Here is a 12214-nt window from a genome sequence, read left to right as displayed (position 1 = left end):
TTTTAAAAAGAGGATTGGGGCGCCTGGGTGGCTCAGTCGGTTGAGCGTCCGACTTCAGCTCAGGTCACGATCTCGCGTCCGTGAGTTCGAGCCCCGCGTCGGGCTCTGGGCTGATGGCTCAGAGCCTGGAGCCTGCTTCCGATTCTGTGTCTCCCTCTCTCTCTGACCCTCCCCCGTTCATGCTCTGTCTCTCTCTGTCTCAAAAATAAATAAACATTAAAAAAAATAATAAAAAAAAAAAGAGGATTAAATGGGACGGTGTGTAAAATGCTCAGCCCACAGCTGATACATACTGTACAGTATGATGCATACTGGTTATTATCGTGATTATTATGCAGGCTATCCTTCAACTTGTCATGACCAGCTCATTACATTAGCCAGGGTGACAGCAAGTGAGCCAGTTACACTAGCCACACTCCTGTGCTAAAGGGACAGAGGAGCCCTCCCAGCTTCCTCCTCTACACCACAGAGAGCCAATTCACAAATAGATTACCCTACTTCTTAGTCTCATCAAAGGTCAGGAACCTCTTTCCTGCTGACAGATAAGTAAAAAAAAAAGTTGGGTGTTTTTCTTTTCTTCAAAAAACAGAAACTGGGGCATCTGGGTGGCTCAGTTGGTTAAGCATCCAACTTCGGTTCAGGTCATGGTCTCGTGTTCGAGCCCCCTGTAGAGCTCTGTGCTGACAGCCCAAAACCTGGAGCCTGCTTCGAATTCTGTGTCTCCCTCTCTCTCTGCCCCTCCCCTGCGCATGCTCTCTCTCAAATATAAACATTAAAACAATTTTTTTTAAACAGAAACTGTTCAGTTGTTCAATATACCTGCTCTTTCAGGAGTGGGAATATAAAACTTCAATTTAATAGCTGCCCCCAGAGAAAGAAATTATTCTCTGAACACTAGACACAGTGACTCAGAACAGTGTTTCCCAGAAGGTTGGAGAGAATTTAAGCCCAAAGTTCCCTCATCTTGACCAAATGTCTCAGGGCCTCAGGGGGAGGACCTAAGTGAGGATAGAGCTAAAAATGTGTGCAGCTACCCCATCAGGGAGGCGGTGTGTGGCACGTGGAAGATACTTTAACCACTGTGTGTTGACTGAATGAAGGGTGTTGTGTTACTCTCAAGTCCTCTTGTGTGGAAAGCTTCCTCTGAGCTAGGCCCATGAGGCATGCTGTATTTTCCAAAAATGGCCACAGTAATATTTCCAGTCCCACCTGTTCTTCTAGAACCTTAACACTCACCCATCCAGAAGGTGAGTCTACTTCTCCTCTCTTGAAGTTGGTAGGACTTTGTGGCTACCTCAACAAATGATATGTCACCAATGTGATACTGTACAAGTAGCAAAACTAAGTCATAAAAGGCAATGTGGCTTTCACCTGGCTCTCTCACACAGGAATCTAGCTACTATATTGTGAGGAAGCCAAAGCTATACAGAGAAGTCACATATAGATATTCTGGCCAAGAGTCCCAGCTAAGGTCACAGCCAAAAGCTAACAGCCAGCACCAGCAACCAGACATATGAGCAAAGGAGCCCCCAGCTACTGAGTCACCAGCAGCCTTCAGATGGTCCAGATGAGACCATACATTGGGAGCAGAGACAAGGCATCCATGCTGTACCCTATTCAAATTGCTGACCCCAAGAGTCTATAAGCATAATATATGGCTGTTTTATACCACTAAGTTTGGGATAATTTTTAACCTGGCAATAGACAAACAGAATAGCCAACCATGCCTTTCAATGCCAGGTTCAGTTCTGGGGGCTGCTATGTAAGAGGGTCATTCACCAACTGAAGAAACTCCTGAGCATTATATAATCAGGATGGGAGGGACATGGAATTCTGACCTTAATGTTGACAGCTGGAGATGGAGTCTGGGTAGGGAGAGGGTTCAGTCATGATCTTCTTTTCCTTGACGAAGGAGCAGGCTTGTTCTGGGCAGCAGTGTGGCACAGCAGGAGAGCAATAGACTTTGGAGTCAGATGACCCTAGGCTCCAGCTTCCTTTCTCCCTTCTCACTAACTCTGTGACTTGGAAAAGTCAGGCCACTTCTCTGAACCTCAGATGGGAATAATAACGTTTCTCTTGCATTATGTTTACGCACATTAAATAAGATCAATACAGGTGACTTGCTTAGCACAGAGACCCTTAATGTTCTCATAAAATTTCTTCTGGCTTCCCACTCAAAGCATCAAATAAATAGAAGGTATTTATGGAAAGGATGCTGCATGACATCTCTTCTGGGTTAAGGATGGGAAAGAGGATTCCAGCATAACTCCTTATCTCAGCAGAGTGCTGAAAATAGGCATAAGAAGGTGAACACAGATCAAATGTGTGGCTTTAATAGCAGCAAATGCCCAATAACTGCCAAAGGAAGAAGTGCAGTTGTAGCCTGGCATTTTCTCTGTAAGGAGATCTTTAATGAAGCATTCATATTCTTTAATAGTTATAAGATTACTTAGGCTTTCTATTCTTTTGTCAATTTTGATACCTTGTGTTTTTTCTAGGACTTTGTCCATTTTATCTAAATTTTCAAATTTATTGGCTTTGTTCAGCTTCCTTTTTAATCAATCATGAAGCACCTCCTTTTCTCAAACCCTCAAAATTAGGTTGTGGGGTCACTCCATGGATTCTTGTCTAGTGGTCATGGAGGTAATGGTTTTTGTTTTGTTTTTTTTAATGTTTATTTATTATTGAGAGACAGAGACAGAGTTCAAGTGTGAGAGGGGTAAAGAGAGAAGGAGACATAGAATCCGAAGCAGGCTCCAGGCTCTGAGCTGTCCGCACAGAGCCCAACGTGAGGCTTGAACCCACAGACCGCAAGATCATGACCTGAGCCGAAGGTGGACTCTTAACCAACTGAGGTACACACGCGCCCCATGGAGGTAATGTTTTTGCCACCACCCATACAACAACCTGTGGGGAGTCCCCAGGCACATTTTCCTGGACACCCACCGCCCAGTGCAGAGTGATGAAGGTACTCTGAGCATTAGCAAATTAGAACTGCTACCTTTAACTCACCCAGAAAGTTCAAGGGAAAGCCAAATTCCTTCCCAGCCTAGGCTCCTAAAGACAGCTCAAATGTGCCCCTGGAGGGGGCATTGTGGTTGGGGTCCATTTAGCCATCTCCTCCACCCTGCCTCCAGTGTATAGCCCCTGCACCTTCTTCTCTCCTCACTGATTTCCCAAGCTGAACGGGCTGTGTGACCTCATTTGACAATAGTCAGGCGTGTCCCACTCATCCGTGTTGCTAGTTTATGTCCCCATGGAGGACAAGCAACATCTAGCAGCTGGGACATGGAGACTCAGGGGGAAGCTTATAGGGTGATGAGGCATTATCTGTTTATCCAGGTGACCTCAGGTGTGTTTATGCTAAGTGAGAAATGAACAGGCATGACCTCAGCGATGGTGAGAGGTGTGCTTGGGGTATACCCCACTGTTCACCTTTCCCAAGGGAGCCCCTTCCTTCTTGACAGTTTCAGAGAAACTATATGGGATGGTATCGGTGGCTGATGCTCCTAAGCCCTTACCTCCTGGGGAGTCCCCAGCTTGCAACTCCTTCCTTCCATCTCCCTCATCTGTTGGGTCCTTCCTGCTACCCAGAAGCCTCCACCCCAGAAAAGCAGCCATCCCTGAGCTCTGCCTCTTCCAAGGGTGGTTGCCCTGAGGGCCCTGGCAGCCTTGTCCCCCATCTGGCACCCAGCTGCGGACAGCAGAGGACATAAACAGCTGCCGGGCCTTTCTCAGGGTCAAAAGTCCCAGCAGACTGAGTCAGAAATTGGCTACTCAGCCAGCACTGGAAACTGGTGCTTTGAGGGATGAGTCACTACCCAGCTGGGCACTGAAGGGGTTAAAGGAACATGGTAGAAGATAGGAGAGCGGGGGCACGCTGCACTGCTGGAAAAAACCTAGCCTTGTGCATGGATAATTAGAACTGAACATCAGTAAACAACGCCTTTTCCCCTCATTAAGGACAAATCTGTATGTATAATGTGCCTATTTTCTCTTTCATTAACTTATAAATGGCCACTACTTTAAAGCCATTTAACTAGCAGTTTTGACTTGCCCATCAGCTCTGGGTCTGACATGTTTTCACCTCTCCTGCACAGACAGAGGTGCCCACCTCAGCACCAGCTCCCATGAAGGAAGAGGCCCTGTGCGTGCTCCTCTGAGATGCCACAGACAGGCTCCTCTGGCACAGCCAGGGCACAGCCTCAAGTCAGTGGCCAGAACCAATTCTGAGTGCTCTTTTTGAGGAAGACATGGTCACAGCTAAAGCGGAGCTCTGGGTGCCCCACTTCTGCTCCTGACTGTTCACTGTTTGTTCTCTCCCAGGAACAAGTCAGTCAGGAAGCCCCGCTGCAGCCATGGCTTTTAAAGACATCCAGAAGACATCATGGAACCAGAGGTGGGGATTCACCAGTGAAAATTACTCTAACCAGCCACAACATAAAATCTTTAGAGAAGGTATGTACTGACTTGATCAGAGGTGCAAAAGGAAAGAATCTAAAGGGAAAGGACAAGTTCAAATGTCCACCAAGCCTCTGAGAATCACCACAAGAAAAACTCATGGTAAAGACTTCAGATCGTTTTCAGATGAGGATCCACAAGTGACTCATTAATTTACACAGTCCTTCTGAGATTGTTAAAGCAGATTACTTCTATCAGTATTGAGCTAGGAGTCAAGATTGAAGTCACCATTGCAGATGCTTAAGTCAAACTTTTTATTAAACTGATTATCAGTTGTTGTTTAAAAAAAAAAAAAAGATTTTGAGCATGGGCAGTAGAGACAGACCAAATCCTGGCACTTCCCCTCACTATGTGACCTTGGGAAAAGTACTTGGCCACTCTCTGCCTCAGTGACCTGGCCTATAAAATGGACATAGTAATCCCCACATCACATGATGGGCACCCAATAAATTACAGCCACTATTATTAATAATAAATTAATTGTAAAGAATAAATACACAATAATAAAACTCATGTAGCATTCTTGCCAAGAATGTTCAAACAATATTCAGTCATGAGGAAACAATCAGACAAATCCAAATTCAGAGACATTCTAGAAAACTTGCCTGTACTCTTCAAAAATGTCAGTCACGAAAGACCAAAAGATAGATATAGATAGATAGATAGATAGATAGATAGATAAAGGAACTGTTCTAGATTAAAGAAAACTAAGGAGACATATAGCTAAATGCAAAATGTTTTCCAGGTTTAGATTATAGATTTAAAAACATATATCTATAATTATTAGGACAATTAGGGAGATATGGATATCAGCTATATACTATATAATAGTAGCATAGTAATTTAAATTTCTTGAGTGTGATAATTACACTGTATAAATGTCCTAGTTTTTAAGAGACATGTGCTTAAATATTTAGGGATAAAGTGCCAAGATGTTTGAAAATAACTCTCAAATAGTTCTGAAAATCACACATGTAGATTCTGAGGACAAAAGACAGAAAGACAAGAGAATATGAGGCAAAATGTTAACAATCAGTATATCTAGGTAAGTATACATGTGTTCCTATTCTATTTTTCCAATTTATTTTGTAGATTGGAAATTTCTCAAAATAAAAAAAATTTTGAAAAGTGAAATCTTTTTTTAATGTCCTCTTTTAAAGTTTATTTATTTTTGAGAGAGAGAGAGAGAGAGAGAGAGAGAATGCACACAGGGGAGGGGCAGAGAGAGAATCCCAAGCAGGCTTCATGCTGTCAGCACAGAGCCTAATATAGGGCTTGAACTCACCAACTGGGAGATCATGACCTCAGCCAAAAGCAACAGTCAGACTTTTAACCAACTGAGCCACCCAGGTGCCCTGAAAAGTGCAACCTAATGGTTTTAAAAACTGCGATGCAGGGTAGCTACCTAGCTGACTGGGGAAGGAGGGGGTGACTGACTGCTTTCTGGACTTCTGGGATGCCCTATTTCTTGAACTGGGTATGTTCACTTTGAGAGGATCCATTGAGCTGGGCACTTATAATTGCTCTTCTTTTTGTGTATATGTTACTTGTCAATAGGTAAGTTTCTTTAGAATAATCATAATAATAAAGCACCCCACAACCTCATATCCTCTGACCTGGTCCTGTAAATGCAATGATGGGCCCCAGGCTGGAGGGAAGGCTGGAACCAGGTCACCCTTCCCTAATGGTGTGTCACATCTGAGAGGACAGGAAATGGGGCCTGCATTGATGACAGCCTGCCTCACAGCCTGACCCTGTGGGGAGATAGCAGGCACCATCCAGAAGATGTCCCAGCCTGCCCCTCCGAGCCATGCCCAACTTCTGCTGCCATCCTTGCAGTGGGAGCTTAGCCTTGACTCCACCCTTCTCAGACCTCGGTATCCTCCTCCCCTGTCAGCCCTGTGGACCCAGATGGATGTGGGCTTGATGAGGCATCTCATCTTGTGAAAGAAGTAAGTCCAGGGGTCACATTTTCCTCTCTTTACATTGTTCCCCCATGTGCTCGATCTGATATGCTTCACTACCTGATGCCCACACATACTTACATCTCTGCATTTTGCAGATTAATTGCTCAAGTCTTCATCTGCCTGAATTAATAGGAATAAAAAAAATGGCTAACACCTAGAGCTTACTACAATGCCAGATCCTTTTCTAAGTACTTTATGTATATAACTCAATGCTTACAAAGCTGAGGCAGGTAATTTTTTTAGCCATTTTACAGATGGGGGAACTGAGGCATAGGGAAGTAAAGTAATTTGCCCAAGCAGGTCTGGCTACATATTTGCAGGGCCCAGTGCAAAATGAAAACATGGTGGCAGGGGGTGGGGAGGCTTATTCAAAATTATTAAGACTTTCAAGGCACTAAGCATTAAGTCAAGTGTGGGGCTTATTTAAGGCTCCTGTGAGACTGCACAGGTCAGCAGCACTTGAAACCAGACTTGTGCACAAGATAAGAGCAGAAACGTGACCCCCAGCTGTCTGATGCCAGAGTCCATCCTCCTAACCACTATGCTACCCTACCTCTCTAGCTCGGAGTGTTCCTCCTCTCACCTTTTGGTAACTGTCCAAGAACTGGAGATCCTTAGTACATCAGCACCTGTCTCTAAAAGCCAGGCAGACAGAACTGAAGAGTCATAGCAGTCTGCTGCCACAAGGGGTCACTGTTGAAAACAGGTCCTGTACAGTTTTTGACACCGTACCCACAACTCAGTGCTGCCCTTGCTTCTCCAACCCCTGGACACGCACAGCACACATGGGCCCCACACTTGGCTCCAAGGTGCAATTCTTTTACTTCACACTCATATTTTCAGCCATTGTGTTCCCACAGCATGACCACTGCAGGCGTGTCTGGGTCAGAAGGGTTTCTGCCTGGCCACCTACTAGGTGGACACCAGCACGCCCCCTAAAAAACATCTAGGCTCTGATGTTAGCTTGATTCACCTCTTCACATACCCCATTTCCTGATGGTGAGTTTCCCCTGGGGGTCCTTTCTATCTTTTCCTGCTAAAGGATCTCAGAGGAGCCCAACTCAGGTCATCAGAAATTAATCTAGTAATCTGAAACCCAAAAGGGAAGGGTCAGTCAGAGTCTTTACTCCAGTCCTCCCAAGAGGCTATTTGGCCCATATACAAATACTCCCACCTTTGTACACCAAAACCTTCTTAGAATCACAGTATTCCTTGTTGCGCCCTTTTTCCAAAGCAATTTTTTTACATGTATTGATTTAAGTAATCGCTACACCCAACATGGGGCTCGAACTCATGACCCCAAGATCAAGAGCCACATGCTCTTCTGACTGAGCCAGTCAGGCACCCGTCCAAAGCAATATGTTTGCCTATTTACCTCAGAGTTCCTTAACTAGGAAAAAAGGCATTACTTATTTGCTGGAAAATCTAATTTTGCCTTACTAGGAACTCCATTACACAAAGTTAACATGACTGATATATCAATGTCACACCCAGATACTTTCTTAATAACACAGGTGACTAAAAGGGGTTAGAGAATGAGGCTTTCAAGGATGAAGGACTGGAGGTGGGACGGAGCTAGTGACATTAGGTACTATAACCTCACTCATGCCCACTGGCTAGTGAGGCCCAGAAATGTCTGGATTACTCCCGGTACCATGGGCATCTCTGCAATCAGGCCTCCACCCTCTGAGTTCCCCTGGTTAGAATGGTGTTCAGCTGCAAGTCTGCAAGTAACAATACCAACCAACAGTGGGCTAGAGCTTCATCATTCTCACCTGACAGGACTCCAGACGTTGGATGGTTACTGGCCTTGGTTTGCCAGCTCATAGCTGATATTATTACAGTTCTCTTGGTCTTTCCCTTGGGGAGGCTGATGGCTGCTGTGGCTCCAGCCTTTCAAGTCTGCATTCAAAGCAGAAAGGAGAAAGAGCAAGAAAGGACAGCATGAGCAGCATCCAATGGCTTTTATCAGGAAAGCAAAAGCCTTCCTAGAGCCCTAGAAGGTTTCAGCTTATGCCCTGTTAGTCTGAACTGTGTCATATGCCTTCCCTCCCTGCAAGGGAGTCTGGGGAAGTGAGCCTCTGGTCTGCAGCTCAGACATTATCTCCTCGAACAAAATTGGAATGTTGAAGCTTCCTCCTACAATCTTCCCAGGAGGTACTGGGCCCCAGGGCCCCTGCCGGACAACCCCAGGAACCCTCCCAGAGGAGCTCCTGCCTTCCTTCGGCCCTCTCAGTACCCCAGGCAAGAAGGGCCCACCCGGGATTCCCCCGAGCAGAAAGCCCAGCTGACTCTGCTTTGTACGAGGTGATTAATGGTGCTCTGGTGAGCTGGAAGGAGGTGGCTAATTAGCTGTGGACTGATTAAGGACAAGGCAGGCAAAGTTCCAGGCGTGATAAACATGAACTTTCCATCTTCCTCCCCCCTTCCCTCCCTCCCTCCAAGTCCTGCCACCACCAGCAGAAGCCAGGCCTATGGCAACCCTCACAGTGTGCCTAGCCAAGACACCACCAGATATCATCCAGCCCACCGTCGACACTGCCGGCCACCAACTAGACCACTGTGGCAGGGACGCACATACCGGATCTTCTTTCAGGGTTTGACTTCTCCAGCCTTTCCCCAACCTCCTGGCTCGCTAGCACGGAGGCATGCTGTCATGCCCAGGGTTTCTAAAACAGTCTCTGCCCTAAAGAATCTACAGCTGAGGGCTGTAGAAATCCACACAGGGGTAAGCCTAGTATGATCTGGAGTTGCCAGGCAGAGTTCCAGGGAGGGGCCTCCGTTGGATTTTGTGGGTGGAGTGGTCCTCAGGAGAGAAAGGAGGACACGTGCGCATGCGTGGAGGAAAAACAAGCCGCGTACAATCCTGCGCAGTGAGCAATCTAGAGACTACCCGAGACAGGGGCGAAGGCGCGGGCAGGATGGGGAGAAGGAGAAATAGGAAACAGGGGTTTAGATGTGTGTAGCACAGTTGCTACCAGTCTTGGGTCCTCTACAACACGTGGCATCCACGTGTGTGACGCCCTGTGGGCAGTACGGGGTGATCACCACCTCCAGCTGGGACATCTCGTCTGTATCTCGCACTCCAGAGAGCACCTGCCAGGTACAGGCAAATTCATCCCGCTGTGGCTGAGCTGAGGTCTGGCAAAAAAAGCTCTCTGACACAACAATGTTACACAAGATAAGGCTGTGATAAGGACAAAGGATACATTTCCGCAGCAGATAACAGGAGAAATTCAGTGAGTGTGACCTCTCAGGTCCTCTTTGTCTACACCCAAGAGACAGGCTTAGCAGCAGGCAGAGTGAATGCCTTTCCAGGGGAAGGCTTGGGAAGCAGCCCACCCCACCTAACTTTGCCTGGGTCACTCTTACCCATTCCTTGGTTCTCAGCTCAAGTGTCATTTCTTTGGGGAAGCTTCCCTGACCCCTCCTATATCAGATTCTCTGTATTTCCCTTTGTCAAGTGCATCACAGCTATATATTAATGCATTTGGGTGACAGTTTGTCTTTACTACTGTAGATTCAATCAGCAAATACTAATTTTTGCCACAAAAATTTTGCCACAAACTGTTAAATTCAGAGAATACCGTGAGACATGGACGAGCCCTCATGAAGCTTATAGGTTAAGCATAAACATCAGCTGATAGCTAAGTAGGGGTCCACCCCAACTCCAAAGGTAAGACTCCTCGCAGCCCCAGAAGAACAATGGGACAGCTCAGGCCCATTCAACTCCTGGCCTCAAGCCACCCCAGAAGGGCCTCCAGGTGTGGGTGTGCAGGACCCAAGCTGCCTAAACTCCTCCTTCCGAATGGAGGCACTCCTTTCTCCAGCTGCTGTGAGCACTGGCTGTTAAGAGCTGGAGTCCCTCTCCAGGACTTGACCTCAGCCAAAGAGAGGCACGTCATTACCCAGAGTGATGTCTGACCTGATGCCTGGTCATTTGAAATGACAAAGCCCTGCACCCCCATCCTTGCCTCAATGCAGGACATTTTTGAAGAATCATCCCAGCTTCAGAGCTTCCCATGGGGCTGCTGAGAGATGTCTGCCCAGTCCTACCTCCCCCCACTTAAGCGGTTGTTCCTGAGAACACTCCCCAATAAGACTAGTATACACAAATCTTGAGTCTCATAGTTTGCTCCTGAGGAACCTGAAATCCACCCCAGTGTGTGACTGCATCTGCCTGGAAGAAAGTCTCCTTTTTCTAATCTGCATGTAGTTGTCCTTTTATGACTTAGCAGTAGCCGGGTCCCCCCACCCTCCCACCCTGCACCAACTTGAGCACCTAACGGAGAACACAAGCCAGTGCCAGAGTGGCCTTGGCACAGGCATGGGGAGGGAGTCGAGCCTTGTAGCCGAGTGATTTAGAAGACCCTAGAGGAATGTATATCTGTGAGAAGAAGCCCACCAGCCCCTGGAGTCTGATTCTAGCTGATTAAGAAGCACCCAGGGCCAGTATTTCAGCAAGACAACTGGGAAATAAGATGAGAGAAATTGTTAATCTAGGGATTCCCAACAATGTGGAAGGTGTCAGACCAGCCCCAAACACCCTAACTCAGGCCCAGTGTGTGGGAAGTGAGAACTCTCCTGGGTGGGTGCAGAAGGGGGGTGGGAGAAGCAGGAGGGAATTAGACTAGCACAAACTTCGTAATTGAAATCATTAATAGCAGTAAAATAAGTTGTCCATCCTACATGTAATTTGTAGTAATATTTGGTTACTGAGATTAATTTCTAGTAATGAAATACTAATTAAACCATTTATTGAGTAATGTATTTTCTTGGTGGTGTTTTATGGGTGTTCACTTATAAATATTTTAATTACTTTTGCTAAGTAATTAGAATTTACTAAATAATTTCCAAACTATTTATTAATTTCTAACAATTCTCAGCCAACCAACAAGTAATTGTTTTACTTTATATCAGTAATTAAAGTCTTTTTTTTTTTTTTAACTTTGAGTGAAGAGAAAGACAGTAATAAAGACAGTCTGTTCTATCACATGGGGTTGGGTGTATTAAAGCAAAAACAGACATAAAAATCACCCCCTTAATCCAACATTACTTAAACACTGTTACCATTTTGGGGTTTTTATTTGTTTGTTTATATCTTAAGAGAGTTTTTGTATGGGTGGATGTTTTTTGTTTTTTTTTTTTCAAAATTGAGATCATAACAACTATATACTTTCTGGCCACAGAACTCTGCCAGTTTTTTTAAAAATTTTTTCATGTTTATTTATTTTTGAGAAAGAGAGGGAGACAGAGTGTGAGCAGGGGAGGGGCAGAGAGAGAGTGAGACACAGAATCCAAAGCAGACTCCAGGCTCTGAGCTGTCAGCACAGAGCCTGATGGCGGTGCTCTAACCCATGGACCAAGAGATCATGACCTGAACCAAAGTCAGATGCTAGACAAAGATTCTCTTGAACAGTTTAAGAGACTTTCTACCTCTAAGCACCTACTATGTGTCAGACACTATGCAAAGTAATTTATGTACTCTGCCTCTATCTCAACACCTTAGTAATGAACTGCTCTGTGGCAGTGACCTTGTGTAAAACTGGGCCTCCTCATGGTGCAGTCTCAGCATAAAGTCATCTTCAATAAAATAATGGTCTGGGAGAAAAAAAATTACTGAAATAAATGGCTATAGTTTTATCTATAAAAATAAGATCATAGTGAATATAGTTCTGGGGACCTGCTTTTCACACTTGAAATGTTATAAACATCTTCCTATATGAATAAATATGGAGGAGCAGCAGTGTCTTTTTCATAGCTGCATAGTATTCCATGAAGGTAGC

The 12214-nt window shown here is 45.5% G+C and overlaps 2 long non-coding RNA genes across 2 annotated transcripts in view; one reads left to right on the top strand and one right to left on the bottom strand.

Annotated features, from left to right (window-relative positions):
- LOC109264448 (uncharacterized) overlaps positions 1-12214 on the bottom strand; it is a 107983-nt gene that overhangs the window by 26385 nt on the left and 69384 nt on the right. Inside the window, exon 4 of the long non-coding RNA XR_002078727.2 lies at positions 8204-8330. This is a non-coding gene — a long non-coding RNA (uncharacterized LOC109264448). The remainder of the gene's footprint in view (positions 1-8203; positions 8331-12214) is intronic.
- Positions 2347-10687, top strand: LOC109264447 (uncharacterized). The gene is made up of 3 exons (XR_002078726.2): positions 2347-2876; positions 4327-4563; positions 8892-10687. It is a non-coding gene; the product is annotated as an uncharacterized LOC109264447 (long non-coding RNA).

This window comes from Panthera pardus, unplaced genomic scaffold (assembly GCF_024362965.1).
Source record: "Panthera pardus isolate Hobbes unplaced genomic scaffold, ASM2436296v1 HiC_scaffold_22, whole genome shotgun sequence".
NCBI lineage: Eukaryota > Metazoa > Chordata > Mammalia > Carnivora > Felidae > Panthera > Panthera pardus.
The sequence above is the reverse complement of the archived record's forward strand: the minus strand, read 5'-3'. Positions and strand labels throughout refer to the sequence as shown.